This window comes from Phalangium opilio, unplaced genomic scaffold, assembly GCF_054372755.1.
Source record: "Phalangium opilio isolate 3A_F unplaced genomic scaffold, DU_Popi_V2 ptg001675l_1, whole genome shotgun sequence".
In the NCBI taxonomy this organism is placed as follows: domain Eukaryota; kingdom Metazoa; phylum Arthropoda; class Arachnida; order Opiliones; family Phalangiidae; genus Phalangium; species Phalangium opilio.
In genome coordinates this window covers 1,941,278-1,957,807 of record NW_028324261.1, presented here as the reverse complement: position 1 = coordinate 1,957,807, position 16,530 = coordinate 1,941,278, and the positions used below count along the sequence as shown (strand labels likewise).

Genomic DNA, 16,530 nt, shown 5'->3' with positions numbered 1-16,530 from the left:
GACGTCACAACACCGCTCCCGGGAGGGCCCGAACCACCAACCTATTGGTTAACAGCCGAAAGCTCTAACCATTGAGCCACGGAAGCCCAAAAATTAAATGTTCGTCAGGTATTGTAGAAAAACTCTGACATTTTACGTTACATCTGAGACGTCACAACACCGCTCCCGGGAGGGCCCGAACCACCATCCTATTGGTTAACAGCCGAACGCTCTAACCATTGAGCCACGGAAGCCCAAAAATTAAATGTTCGTCAGGTATTGTAGAAAAACTCTGACATTTTACGTTACATCTGAGACGTCACAACACCGCTCCCGGGAGGGCCCGAACCACCAACCTATTGGTTAACAGCCGAACGCTCTAACCATTGAGCCACGGAAGCCCAAAAATTAAATGTACGTCAGGTATTGTGGAAAAACTCTGACATTTTACGTTACATCTGAGACGTCACAACACCTCTCCCGGATGGGCTCGAACCACCAACCTATTGGTTAACAGCCGAACGCGCTAACAATTGAGCCACGGAAGCTAAGAAAATAAATGGTTATCACGTATTATGGAAAAAGTTTGACTTTTCACGCTACATCTGAGACCTCACAACACCGCTCCCGGATGGCCTCGAACCACCAACCTTTCGATTAACAGCCGAACGCGCTAACCATTGAGCCACGGAAGCCCAAAAATTAAATGTTCGTCAGGTATTGTGGAAAAACTCTGACATTTTACGTTACATCTGAGACGTCACAACACCGCTCCCGGGAGGGCCCGAACCACCAACCTATTGGTTAACAGCCGAACGCTCTAACCATTGAGCCACGGAAGCCCAAAAATTAAATGTTCGTCAGGTATTGTAGAAAAACTCTGACATTTTACGTTACATCTGAGACGTCACAACACCGCTCTCGGGAGGGCCCGAACCACCAACCTATTGGTTAACAGCCGAACGCTCTAACCATTGAGCCACGGAAGCCCAAAAATTAAATGTTCGTCAGGTATTGTAGAAAAACTCTGACATTTTACGTTACATCTGAGACGTCACAACACCGCTCCCGGGAGGGCCCGAACCACCAACCTATTGGTTAACAGCCGAACGCTCTAACCATTGAGCCACGGAAGCCCAAAAATTAAATGTTCGTCAGGTATTGTGGAAAAACTCTGACATTTTACGTTACATCTGAGACGTCACAACACCTCTCCCGGATGGGCTCGAACCACCAACCTATTGGTTAACAGCCGAACGCGCTAACCATTGCGCCACTGAAGCCCAAAAATTAAATTTTCGTCAGGTATTGAGGTAAAACTTTGACTTTTTACTTCACATCTGAGACCTCACAACACCGCTCCCGGATGGGCTCGAACCACCAACCTTTCGGTTAACAGCCGAACGCGCTAACCATTCGCCACGGACGCCCAAAAATTAAATGGTCGTCAGGTATTGTGGAAAAACTTTGGCTATTTACGTTACATTTGAGATCCAAAAACACCGCTCCCGGGTGGGCTCGAACCACCAACCTTTCGGTTAACAGCTGAACGCGCTGACCATTGCGCCACTGAAGCCCAAAAATTAAATGTTCGTCAGGTATTGTGGAAAAACTCTGACATTTTACGTTACATCTGAGACGTCACAACACCTCTCCCGGATGGGCTCGAACCACCAACCTATTGGTTAACAGCCGAACGCGCTAACAATTGAGCCACGGAAGCTAAGAAAATAAATGGTTATCACGTATTATGGAAAAAGTTTGACTTTTCACGCTACATCTGAGACCTCACAACACCGCTCCCGGATGGCTTCGAACCACCAACCTTTCGATTAACAGCCGAACGCGCTAACCATTGAGCCACGGAAGCCCAAAAATTAAATGTTCGTCAGGTATTGTGGAAAAACTCTGACATTTTACGTTACATCTGAGACGTCACAACACCGCTCCCGGGAGGGCCCGAACCACCAACCTATTGGTTAACAGCCGAACGCTCTAACCATTGAGCCACGGAAGCCCAAAAATTAAATGTTCGTCAGGTATTGTAGAAAAACTCTGACATTTTACGTTACATCTGAGACGTCACAACACCGCTCCCGGGAGGGCCCGAACCACCAACCTATTGGTTAACAGCCGAACGCTCTAACCATTGAGCCACGGAAGCCCAAAAATTAAATGTTCGTCAGGTATTGTGGAAAAACTCTGACATTTTACGTTACATCTGAGACGTCACAACACCTCTCCCGGATGGGCTCGAACCACCAACCTATTGGTTAACAGCCGAACGCGCTAACCATTGCGCCACTGAAGCCCAAAAATTAAATTTTCGTCAGGTATTGAGGTAAAACTTTGACTTTTTACTTCACATCTGAGACCTCACAACACCGCTCCCGGATGGGCTCGAACCACCAACCTTTCGGTTAACAGCCGAACGCGCTAACCATTCGCCACGGACGCCCAAAAATTAAATGGTCGTCAGGTATTGTGGAAAAACTTTGGCTATTTACGTTACATTTGAGATCCAAAAACACCGCTCCCGGGTGGGCTCGAACCACCAACCTTTCGGTTAACAGCTGAACGCGCTGACCATTGCGCCACTGAAGCCCAAAAATTAAATGTTCGTCAGGTATTGTAGAAAAACTCTGACATTTTACGTTACATCTGAGACGTCACAACACCGCTCCCGGGAGGGCCCGAACCACCAACCTATTGGTTAACAGCCGAACGCTCTAACCATTGAGCCACGGAAGCCCAAAAATTAAATGTTCGTCAGGTATTGTGGAAAAACTCTGACATTTTACGTTACATCTGAGACGTCACAACACCTCTCCCGGATGGGCTCGAACCACCAACCTATTGGTTAACAGCCGAACGCGCTAACAATTGAGCCACGGAAGCTAAGAAAATAAATGGTTATCACGTATTATGGAAAAAGTTTGACTTTTCACGCTACATCTGAGACCTCACAACACCGCTCCCGGATGGCCTCGAACCACCAACCTTTCGATTAACAGCCGAACGCGCTAACCATTGAGCCACGGAAGCCCAAAAATTAAATGTTCGTCAGGTATTGTGGAAAAACTCTGACATTTTACGTTACATCTGAGACGTCACAACACCGATCCCGGGAGGGCCCGAACCACCAACCTATTGGTTAACAGCCGAACGCTCTAACCATTGAGCCACGGAAGCCCAAAAATTAAATGTTCGTCAGGTATTGTAGAAAAACTCTGACATTTTACGTTACATCTGAGACGTCACAACACCGCTCCCGGGAGGGCCCGAACCACCAACCTATTGGTTAACAGCCGAACGCTCTAACCATTGAGCCACGGAAGCCCAAAAGTTAAATGTTCGTCAGGTATTGTAGAAAAACTCTGACATTTTACGTTACATCTGAGACGTCACAACACCGCTCCCGGGAGGGCCCGAACCACCAACCTATTGGTTAACAGCCGAACGCTCTAACCATTGAGCCACGGAAGCCCAAAAATTAAATGTTCGTCAGGTATTGTGGAAAAACTCTGACATTTTACGTTACATCTGAGACGTCACAACACCTCTCCCGGATGGGCTCGAACCACCAACCTATTGGTTAACAGCCGAACGCGCTAACCATTGCGCCACTGAAGCCCAAAAATTAAATTTTCGTCAGGTATTGAGGTAAAACTTTGACTTTTTACTTCACATCTGAGACCTCACAACACCGCTCCCGGATGGGCTCGAACCACCAACCTTTCGGTTAACAGCCGAACGCGCTAACCATTCGCCACGGACGCCCAAAAATTAAATGGTCGTCAGGTATTGTGGAAAAACTTTGGCTATTTACGTTACATTTGAGATCCAAAAACACCGCTCCCGGGTGGGCTCGAACCACCAACCTTTCGGTTAACAGCTGAACGCGCTGACCATTGCGCCACTGAAGCCCAAAAATTAAATTTTCGTCAGGTATTGAGGTAAAACTTTGACTTTTTACTTCACATCTGAGACCACACAACACCGCTCCCGGATGGGCTCGAACCACCAACCTTTCGGTTAACAGCCGAACGCGCTAACCATTGCGCCACGGACGCCCAAAAATTAAATGGTCGTCAGGTATTGTGGGAAAATTTGGGTTTTTACGTTACATTAGAGATCCCACAACACCGCTCCCGGGTGGGCTCGAACCACCAACCTTTCGGTTAACAGCCGAACGCGCTAACCATAGCGCAACGGAAGCCCAAATATTAAATGGTCGTCAGGTATTGAGGTAAAACTTTGACTTTTTACTTCACATCTGAGACCTCACAGCACCGCTCCCGGATGGGCTCGAACCACCAACCTTTCGGTTAACAGCCGAACGCGCTAACCATTGCGCCACGGACGCCCAAAAATTAAATGGTCGTCAGGTATTGTGGAAAAACTCTGACATTTTACGTTACATTTGAGATCCCAAAACACCGCTCCCGGGTGGGCTCGAACCACCAACCTATTGGTTAACAGCTGAACGCGCTGACCATTGCGCCACTGAAGCCCAAAAATTAAATTTTCGTCTGGTATTGAGGTAAAACTTTGACTTTTTACTTCACATCTGAGACCACACAACACCGCTCCCGGATGGGCTCGAACCACCAACCTTTCGATTAACAGCTAAACGCGCTAACCATTGCGCCACGGAAGCCCAAAAATTGAATGCTTGTCAGGTATTGTGGAAAAACTCTGACATTTTACGTTACATCTGAGACGTCACAACACCGTTCCCGGGAGGGCTCGAACCACCAACCTATTGGTTAACAGCCGAACGCTCTAACCATTGAGCAACGGAGGCCCAAAAATTAAATGCTCGTCAGGTATTGTGGAAAAACTCTGACATTTTACGTTACATCTGAGACGTCACAACACTTCTCCCGGATGGGCTCGAACCACCAACCTATTGGTTAACAGCCGAACGCGCTAACCAGTGAGCCCCAGAAGCTCAGAAATTAAATGGTTGTTAGGTATTGTGGATAAGTTATGACTTTTTACGTTACATCTGAGACCCTACAGCACCTCTCCCAGGTGGGCTCGAACCACCAACCTTCGGTCAACAGCTTAACGCGCTAACCATTGCGCCAAGGAAGCCCATAGTTAAATGGTAGTCAGGTATTGTGGAAAAACTTTGGCTTTCTACGTTACATTTGAGATCCCACAACACCGCTCCCGGGTGGGCTCGAACCACCAACCTTTCGATTAATAGCTGGACGCGCTAATTATTGCGCCACGGAAGCCCAAAAATTAAATGTTCGTCAGGTATTGTGGAAAAACTCTGACATTTTACGTAACATTTGAGACGTCACAACACGGCTCCCGGATGGGCTCGAACCACCAACCTTTCGGTTAACAGCCGAACGCGCTAACCATTGCGCAACGGAAGCCCAAATATTAAAAGGTCGTCAGTTATTGTGGAAAATCCTTGACTTTTTACGTCACATTTGCGACCTCACAACACCGCTCCCGGAAGGGCTCAAACCACCAGTCTTTTGAATAACAGCTGAACGCGCTAACCATTGCGCCACGGAAGCCAAAAATTTAAATGGTCGTCATTTGCTGTGGAAAAACTATGACATTTTACGTTACATCTGAGACGTCACAACACCTCTCCCGGATGGGCTCGAACCACCAACCTATTGGTTAACAGCCGAACGCGCTAACCATTGCGCCACTGAAGCCCAAAAATTAAATTTTCGTCAGGTATTGAGGTAAAACTTTGACTTTTTACTTCACATCTGAGACCACACAACACCGCTCCCGGATGGGCTCGAACCACCAACCTTTCGGTTAACAGCCGAACGCGCTAACCATTGCGCCACGGACGCCCAAAAATTAAATGGTCGTCAGGTATTGTGGGAAAATTTGGGTTTTTACGTTACATTAGAGATCCCACAACACCGCTCCCGGGTGGGCTCGAACCACCAACCTTTCGGTTAACAGCCGAACGCGCTAACCATAGCGCAACGGAAGCCCAAATATTAAATGGTCGTCAGGTATTGAGGTAAAACTTTGACTTTTTACTTCACATCTGAGACCTCACAGCACCGCTCCCGGATGGGCTCGAACCACCAACCTTTCGGTTAACAGCCGAACGCGCTAACCATTGCGCCACGGACGCCCAAAAATTAAATGGTCGTCAGGTATTGTGGAAAAACTCTGACATTTTACGTTACATTTGAGATCCCAAAACACCGCTCCCGGGTGGGCTCGAACCACCAACCTATTGGTTAACAGCTGAACGCGCTGACCATTGCGCCACTGAAGCCCAAAAATTAAATTTTCGTCTGGTATTGAGGTAAAACTTTGACTTTTTACTTCACATCTGAGACCACACAACACCGCTCCCGGATGGGCTCGAACCACCAACCTTTCGATTAACAGCTAAACGCGCTAACCATTGCGCCACGGAAGCCCAAAAATTAAATGCTTGTCAGGTATTGTGGAAAAACTCTGACATTTTACGTTACATCTGAGACGTCACAACACCGTTCCCGGGAGGGCTCGAACCACCAACCTATTGGTTAACAGCCGAACGCTCTAACCATAGAGCAACGGAGGCCCAAAAATTAAATGCTCGTCAGGTATTGTGGAAAAACTCTGACATTTTACGTTACATCTGAGACGTCACAACACTTCTCCCGGATGGGCTCGAACCACCAACCTATTGGTTAACAGCCGAACGCGCTAACCAGTGAGCCCCAGAAGCTCAGAAATTAAATGGTTGTTAGGTATTGTGGATAAGTTATGACTTTTTACGTTACATCTGAGACCCTACAGCACCTCTCCCAGGTGGGCTCGAACCACCAACCTTCGGTCAACAGCTTAACGCGCTAACCATTGCGCCAAGGAAGCCCAAAAGTTAAATGGTAGTCAGGTATTGTGGAAAAACTTTGGCTTTCTACGTTACATTTGAGATCCCACAACACCGCTCCCGGGTGGGCTCGAACCACCAACCTTTCGATTAATAGCTGGACGCGCTAATTATTGCGCCACGGAAGCCCAAAAATTAAATGTTCGTCAGGTATTGTGGAAAAACTCTGACATTTTACGTAACATTTAAGACGTCACAACACGGCTCCCGGATGGGCTCGAACCACCAACCTTTCGGTTAACAGCCGAACGCGCTAACCATTGCGCAACGGAAGCCCAAATATTAAAAGGTCGTCAGTTATTGTGGAAAATCCTTGACTTTTTACGTCACATTTGCGACCTCACAACACCGCTCCCGGAAGGGCTCAAACCACCAGTCTTATGAATAACAGCTGAACGCGCTAACCATTGCGCCACGGAAGCCAAAAATTTAAATGGTCGTCATTTGCTGTGGAAAAACTATGACATTTTACGTTACATCTGAGACGTCACAACACCTCTCCCGGATGGGCTCGAACCACCAACCTATTGGTTAACAGCCGAACGCGCTAACCATTGCGCCACTGAAGCCCAAAAATTAAATTTTCGTCAGGTATTGAGGTAAAACTTTGACTTTTTACTTCACATCTGAGACCTCACAACACCGCTCCCGGATGGGCTCGAACCACCAACCTTTCGGTTAACAGCCGAACGCGCTAACCATTCGCCACGGACGCCCAAAAATTAAATGGTCTTCAGGTATTGTGGAAAAACTTTGGCTATTTACGTTACATTTGAGATCCAAAAACACCGCTCCCGGGTGGGCTCGAACCACCAACCTTTCGGTTAACAGCTGAACGCGCTGACCATTGCGCCACTGAAGCCCAAAAATTAAATGTTCGTCAGGTATTGTAGAAAAACTCTGACATTTTACGTTACATCTGAGACGTCACAACACCGCTCCCGGGAGGGCCCGAACCACCAACCTATTGGTTAACAGCCGAACGCTCTAACCATTGAGCCACGGAAGCCCAAAAATTAAATGTTCGTCAGGTATTGTGGAAAAACTCTGACATTTTACGTTACATCTGAGACGTCACAACACCTCTCCCGGATGGGCTCGAACCACCAACCTATTGGTTAACAGCCGAACGCGCTAACAATTGAGCCACGGAAGCTAAGAAAATAAATGGTTATCACGTATTATGGAAAAAGTTTGACTTTTCACGCTACATCTGAGACCTCACAACACCGCTCCCGGATGGCCTCGAACCACCAACCTTTCGATTAACAGCCGAACGCGCTAACCATTGAGCCACGGAAGCCCAAAAATTAAATGTTCGTCAGGTATTGTGGAAAAACTCTGACATTTTACGTTACATCTGAGACGTCACAACACCGATCCCGGGAGGGCCCGAACCACCAACCTATTGGTTAACAGCCGAACGCTCTAACCATTGAGCCACGGAAGCCCAAAAATTAAATGTTCGTCAGGTATTGTAGAAAAACTCTGACATTTTACGTTACATCTGAGACGTCACAACACCGCTCCCGGGAGGGCCCGAACCACCAACCTATTGGTTAACAGCCGAACGCTCTAACCATTGAGCCACGGAAGCCCAAAAGTTAAATGTTCGTCAGGTATTGTAGAAAAACTCTGACATTTTACGTTACATCTGAGACGTCACAACACCGCTCCCGGGAGGGCCCGAACCACCAACCTATTGGTTAACAGCCGAACGCTCTAACCATTGAGCCACGGAAGCCCAAAAATTAAATGTTCGTCAGGTATTGTGGAAAAACTCTGACATTTTACGTTACATCTGAGACGTCACAACACCTCTCCCGGATGGGCTCGAACCACCAACCTATTGGTTAACAGCCGAACGCGCTAACCATTGCGCCACTGAAGCCCAAAAATTAAATTTTCGTCAGGTATTGAGGTAAAACTTTGACTTTTTACTTCACATCTGAGACCTCACAACACCGCTCCCGGATGGGCTCGCACCACCAACCTTTCGGTTAACAGCCGAACGCGCTAACCATTCGCCACGGACGCCCAAAAATTAAATGGTCGTCAGGTATTGTGGAAAAACTTTGGCTATTTACGTTACATTTGAGATCCAAAAACACCGCTCCCGGGTGGGCTCGAACCACCAACCTTTCGGTTAACAGCTGAACGCGCTGACCATTGCGCCACTGAAGCCCAAAAATAAAATTTTCGTCAGGTATTGAGGTAAAACTTTGACTTTTTACTTCACATCTGAGACCACACAACACCGCTCCCGGATGGGCTCGAACCACCAACCTTTCGGTTAACAGCCGAACGCGCTAACCATTGCGCCACGGACGCCCAAAAATTAAATGGTCGTCAGGTATTGTGGGAAAATTTGGGTTTTTACGTTACATTAGAGATCCCACAACACCGCTCCCGGGTGGGCTCGAACCACCAACCTTTCGGTTAACAGCCGAACGCGCTAACCATAGCGCAACGGAAGCCCAAATATTAAATGGTCGTCAGGTATTGAGGTAAAACTTTGACTTTTTACTTCACATCTGAGACCTCACAGCACCGCTCCCGGATGGGCTCGAACCACCAACCTTTCGGTTAACAGCCGAACGCGCTAACCATTGCGCCACGGACGCCCAAAAATTAAATGGTCGTCAGGTATTGTGGAAAAACTTTGGCTATTTACGTTACATTTGAGATCCCAAAACACCGCTCCCGGGTGGGCTCGAACCACCAACCTATTGGTTAACAGCTGAACGCGCTGACCATTGCGCCACTGAAGCCCAAAAATTAAATTTTCGTCTGGTATTGTAGAAAAACTCTGACATTTTACGTTACATCTGAGACGTCACAACACCGCTCCCGGGAGGGCCCGAACCACCAACCTATTGGTTAACAGCCGAACGCTCTAACCATTGAGCCACGGAAGCCCAAAAATTAAATGTTCGTCAGGTATTGTGGAAAAACTCTGACATTTTACGTTACATCTGAGACGTCACAACACCTCTCCCGGATGGGCTCGAACCACCAACCTATTGGTTAACAGCCGAACGCGCTAACAATTGAGCCACGGAAGCTAAGAAAATAAATGGTTATCACGTATTATGGAAAAAGTTTGACTTTTCACGCTACATCTGAGACCTCACAACACCGCTCCCGGATGGCCTCGAACCACCAACCTTTCGATTAACAGCCGAACGCGCTAACCATTGAGCCACGGAAGCCCAAAAATTAAATGTTCGTCAGGTATTGTGGAAAAACTCTGACATTTTACGTTACATCTGAGACGTCACAACACCGATCCCGGGAGGGCCCGAACCACCAACCTATTGGTTAACAGCCGAACGCTCTAACCATTGAGCCACGGAAGCCCAAAAATTAAATTTTCGTCAGGTATTGAGGTAAAACTTTGACTTTTTACTTCACATCTGAGACCACACAACACCGCTCCCGGATGGGCTCGAACCACCAACCTTTCGGTTAACAGCCGAACGCGCTAACCATTGCGCCACGGACGCCCAAAAATTAAATGGTCGTCAGGTATTGTGGGAAAATTTGGGTTTTTACGTTACATTAGAGATCCCACAACACCGCTCCCGGGTGGGCTCGAACCACCAACCTTTCGGTTAACAGCCGAACGCGCTAACCATAGCGCAACGGAAGCCCAAATATTAAATGGTCGTCAGGTATTGAGGTAAAACTTTGACTTTTTACTTCACATCTGAGACCTCACAGCACCGCTCCCGGATGGGCTCGAACCACCAACCTTTCGGTTAACAGCCGAACGCGCTAACCATTGCGCCACGGACGCCCAAAAATTAAATGGTCGTCAGGTATTGTGGAAAAACTTTGGCTATTTACGTTACATTTGAGATCCCAAAACACCGCTCCCGGGTGGGCTCGAACCACCAACCTATTGGTTAACAGCTGAACGCGCTGACCATTGCGCCACTGAAGCCCAAAAATTAAATTTTCGTCTGGTATTGAGGTAAAACTTTGACTTTTTACTTCAAATCTGAGACCACACAACACCGCTCCCGGATGGGCTCGAACCACCAACCTTTCGATTAACAGCTGAACGCGCTAACCATTGCGCCACGGAAGCCCAAAAATTAAATGCTTGTCAGGTATTGTGGAAAAACTCTGACATTTTACGTTACATCTGAGACGTCACAACACCGTTCCCGGGAGGGCTCGAACCACCAACCTATTGGTTAACAGCCGAACGCTCTAACCATTGAGCAACGGAGGCCCAAAAATTAAATGCTCGTCAGGTATTGTGGAAAAACTATGACATTTTACGTTACATCTGAGACGTCACAACACCTCTCCCGGATGGGCTCGAACCACCAACCTATTGGTTAACAGCCGAACGCGCTAACCATTGCGCCACTGAAGCCCAAAAATTAAATTTTCGTCAGGTATTGAGGTAAAACTTTGACTTTTTACTTCACATCTGAGACCTCACAGCACCGCTCCCGGATGGGCTCGAACCACCAACCTTTCGGTTAACAGCCGAACGCGCTAACCATTCGCCACGGACGCCCAAAAATTAAATGGTCGTCAGGTATTGTGGAAAAACTTTGGCTATTTACGTTACATTTGAGATCCAAAAACACCGCTCCCGGGTGGGCTCGAACCACCAACCTTTCGGTTAACAGCTGAACGCGCTGACCATTGCGCCACTGAAGCCCAAAAATTAAATGTTCGTCAGGTATTGTAGAAAAACTCTGACATTTTACGTTACATCTGAGACGTCACAACACCGCTCCCGGGAGGACCCGAACCACCAACCTATTGGTTAACAGCCGAACGCTCTAACCATTGAGCCACGGAAGCCCAAAAATTAAATGTTCGTCAGGTATTGTGGAAAAACTCTGACATTTTACGTTACATCTGAGACGTCACAACACCTCTCCCGGATGGGCTCGAACCACCAACCTATTGGTTAACAGCCGAACGCGCTAACAATTGAGCCACGGAAGCTAAGAAAATAAATGGTTATCACGTATTATGGAAAAAGTTTGACTTTTCACGCTACATCTGAGACCTCACAACACCGCTCCCGGATGGCCTCGAACCACCAACCTTTCGATTAACAGCCGAACGCGCTAACCATTGAGCCACGGAAGCCCAAAAATTAAATGTTCGTCAGGTATTGTGGAAAAACTCTGACATTTTACGTTACATCTGAGACGTCACAACACCGATCCCGGGAGGGCCCGAACCACCAACCTATTGGTTAACAGCCGAACGCTCTAACCATTGAGCCACGGAAGCCCAAAAATTAAATGTTCGTCAGGTATTGTAGAAAAACTCTGACATTTTACGTTACATCTGAGACGTCACAACACCGCTCCCGGGAGGGCCCGAACCACCAACCTATTGGTTAACAGCCGAACGCTCTAACCATTGAGCCACGGAAGCCCAAAAATTAAATGTTCGTCAGGTATTGTGGAAAAACTCTGACATTTTACGTTACATCTGAGACGTCACAACACCTCTCCCGGATGGGCTCGAACCACCAACCTATTGGTTAACAGCCGAACGCGCTAACCATTGCGCCACTGAAGCCCAAAAATTAAATTTTCGTCAGGTATTGAGGTAAAACTTTGACTTTTTACTTCACATCTGAGACCTCACAACACCGCTCCCGGATGGGCTCGAACCACCAACCTTTCGGTTAACAGCCGAACGCGCTAACCATTCGCCACGGACGCCCAAAAATTAAATGGTCGTCAGGTATTGTGGAAAAACTTTGGCTATTTACGTTACATTTGAGATCCAAAAACACCGCTCCCGGGTGGGCTCGAACCACCAACCTTTCGGTTAACAGCTGAACGCGCTGACCATTGCGCCACTGAAGCCCAAAAATTAAATTTTCGTCAGGTATTGAGGTAAAACTTTGACTTTTTACTTCACATCTGAGACCACACAACACCGCTCCCGGATGGGCTCGAACCACCAACCTTTCGGTTAACAGCCGAACGCGCTAACCATTGCGCCACGGACGCCCAAAAATTAAATGGTCGTCAGGTATTGTGGGAAAATTTGGGTTTTTACGTTACATTAGAGATCCCACAACACCGCTCCCGGGTGGGCTCGAACCACCAACCTTTCGGTTAACAGCCGAACGCGCTAACCATAGCGCAACGGAAGCCCAAATATTAAATGGTCGTCAGGTATTGAGGTAAAACTTTGACTTTTTACTTCACATCTGAGACCTCACAGCACCGCTCCCGGATGGGCTCGAACCACCAACCTTTCGGTTAACAGCCGAACGCGCTAACCATTGCGCCACGGACGCCCAAAAATTAAATGGTCGTCAGGTATTGTGGAAAAACTTTGGCTATTTACGTTACATTTGAGATCCCAAAACACCGCTCCCGGGTGGGCTCGAACCACCAACCTATTGGTTAACAGCTGAACGCGCTGACCATTGCGCCACTGAAGCCCAAAAATTAAATTTTCGTCTGGTATTGAGGTAAAACTTTGACTTTTTACTTCACATCTGAGACCACACAACACCGCTCCCGGATGGGCTCGAACCACCAACCTTTCGATTAACAGCTGAACGCGCTAACCATTGCGCCACGGAAGCCCAAAAATTAAATGCTTGTCAGGTATTGTGGAAAAACTCTGACATTTTACGTTACATCTGAGACGTCACAACACCGTTCCCGGGAGGGCTCGAACCACCAACCTATTGGTTAACAGCCGAACGCTCTAACCATTGAGCAACGGAGGCCCAAAAATTAAATGCTCGTCAGGTATTGTGGAAAAACTCTGACATTTTACGTTACATCTGAGACGTCACAACACTTCTCCCGGATGGGCTCGAACCACCAACCTATTGGTTAACAGCCGAACGCGCTAACCAGTGAGCCCCAGAAGCTCAGAATTTAAATGGTTGTTAGGTATTGTGGATAAGTTATGACTTTTTACGTTACATCTGAGACCCTACAGCACCTCTCCCAGGTGGGCTCGAACCACCAACCTTCGGTCAACAGCCGAACGCGCTAACCATTGCGCCAAGGAAGCCCAAAAGTTAAATGGTAGTCAGGTATTGTGGAAAAACTTTGGCTTTCTACGTTACATTTGAGATCCCACAACACCGCTCCCGGGTGGGCTCGAACCACCAACCTTTCGATTAATAGCTGGACGCGCTAATTATTGCGCCACGGAAACCCAAAAATTAAATGTTCGTCAGGTATTGTGGAAAAACTCTGACATTTTACGTAACATTTGAGACGTCACAACACAGCTCCCGGATGGGCTCGAACCACCAACCTTTCGGTTAACAGCCGAACGCGCTAACCATTGCGCAACGGAAGCCCAAATATTAAAAGGTCGTCAGTTATTGTGGAAAATCCTTGACTTTTTACGTCACATTTGCGACCTCACAACACCGCTCCCGGAAGGGCTCAAACCACCAGTCTTTTGAATAACAGCTGAACGCGCTAACCATTGCGCCACGGAAGCCAAAAATTTAAATGGTCGTCAGGTGCTGTGGAAAAACTATGACATTTTACGTTACATCTGAGACCTCACAACACCGCTCCCGGATGGGCTCGAACCACCAACCTATTGGTTATCAGCCGAACGCGCTAACCATTGAGCCACGGAAGCTCAGTAATTAATTGGTTGTCAGGTATTGTGGAGAAACTCTGACTTTTAACATTATATCTGAGACCCCACAAAACGCTCCCGGAGGGGCTCGAACCACCAACCTTTTGAATAACAGCTGAGCGCACTAACCATTGCGCCATGGAAGCCCAAAAATTAAATGTTCGTCAGGTATTGTGGAAAAACTCTGACTTTTCACGTTACACCTGAGACACCACAAAACGCTCCCGTATGGGCTCGAACCACCAAACTTTCGGTTCGTCAGTTATTGTGGAAAACGTTTGACTTTTTACGTTACATCTGAGACCTCACAACACCGCTCCCAGATGGGCTCGAACCACCAACCTATTGGTTAACAGCCGAACGCGCTAACCATTGAGCCACGGAAGTTGAGAAATTAAATGTTTGTCCCGTATTGTGAAAAAGTTTTGACTTTTTACGCTACATCTGAGACCCCACAACACCTCTCCTGGTTGGGCTCGAAACACCAACCTTTCGGTTAACTGCTGAACGCGCTAACCATTGCGCCACGGAAGCCCAAATATTAAATGGTCGTCAGGTATTGTGGAAAAACCTCGACTTTTTACGTCACATCTGAGACATCACAACACCGCTCCCGGGTACGCTCGAACCACCAACCTTTCGGTTAACAGCCGAACGCGCTAACCTTTGCGCCACGGAAGCCCAAATATTAAATGGTCGTCAGGTATTGTGGAAAACCCTCGACTTTTTACGTCACATCTGAGACATCACAACACCGCTCCCGGGTACGCTCGAACCACCAACCTTTTGAATAACAGTTGAGCGCGCAAACCATTGCGCCACGGAAGCCCAAAAATTAAATGTTCGTCAGGTATTGTGGAAAAACTCTGACTTTTTACGTCACATCTGAGACCTCACAACACCGCTCCCGGATGGGCACGAACCACCAACCTTTCGGTTAACAGCCGAACGCGCTAACCATTGCGCCACGGACGCCCAAAAATTAAATGGTCGTCAGGTATTGTGGGAAAATTTGGGTTTTTACGTTACATTACAGATCCCACAACACCGCTCCCGGGTGGGCTCGAACCACCAACCTTTCGATTAACAGCTGGACGCGCTAATTTTTGCGCCACGGAAGCCCAAAAATGAAATGTTCGTCAGGTATTGTGGAAAAACTCTGACATTTTACGTAACATCTGAGACGTCACAACACCGCTCCCGGATGGGCTCGAACCACCAACCTCTCGGTTAACAGCCGAACGCGCTAACCATTGCGCCACGGACGCCCAAAAATGAAATGTTCGTCAGGTATTGAGGTAAAACTTAGGCTATTTACGTTACATTTGAGATCCCAAAACACCGCTCCCGGGTGGGCTCGAACCACCAACCTATTGGTTAACAGCCGAACGCGCTAACAATTAAGCCACGGAAGCTCAGAAATTAAATGGTTATCACGTATTGTGGAAAAGTTTTGAATTTTTATGCTACATCTGAGACCCCACAACACCGCTCCCGGGTGGGCTCGAACCACCAACCTATTGGTTAACAGCCGAACGCGCTAACCATTGAGCCACGGAAGCTCAGGAATTAAATGGTTGTCCCGTATTGTGGAAAAGTTTTGACTTTTTACGCTACATCTGGGACCCCACAACACCTCTCCCGGGTGGGCTCGAACCACCCACCTTTCGGTTAACTGCTGAACGCACTAACCATTGCGCCACGGAAGCCCAAAAATTAAATGTTCGTCAGTTATTGTGGAAAAACTCTGACATTTTACGTTACATCTGAGACCTCACAGCACCGCTCCCGGGAGGGCTCAAACCACCACTCTTTTGAATAACAGCTGAACGCGCTAACCATTGCGCCACGGAAGCCCAAAAATTGAATGGTCGTCAGGTATTGTGGAAAAACCTTGACTTTTTACGCCACATCTGAGACCTCACAACACCGATTTCGGGTGGGCTCGAACCACCAACTTACTGGTTAACAGCCGAACGCGCTAACCATTGAGCCACGGAAGTTCAGAAATTATATGGTTGTCTCGTATTGTGGAAAAACTCTGACTTTCTACG

At 47.6% G+C, this 16,530-nt stretch overlaps 1 non-coding gene across 1 annotated transcript; it reads right to left on the bottom strand.

Annotated features, from left to right (window-relative positions):
* Window positions 1-14,403: 14,403 nt before the first annotated feature.
* Window positions 14,404-14,476, bottom strand: TRNAI-GAU (transfer RNA isoleucine (anticodon GAU)). The gene has a single exon. It is a non-coding gene; the product is annotated as a tRNA-Ile (tRNA).
* Between the last annotated feature and the right edge of the window lie 2,054 nt (window positions 14,477-16,530).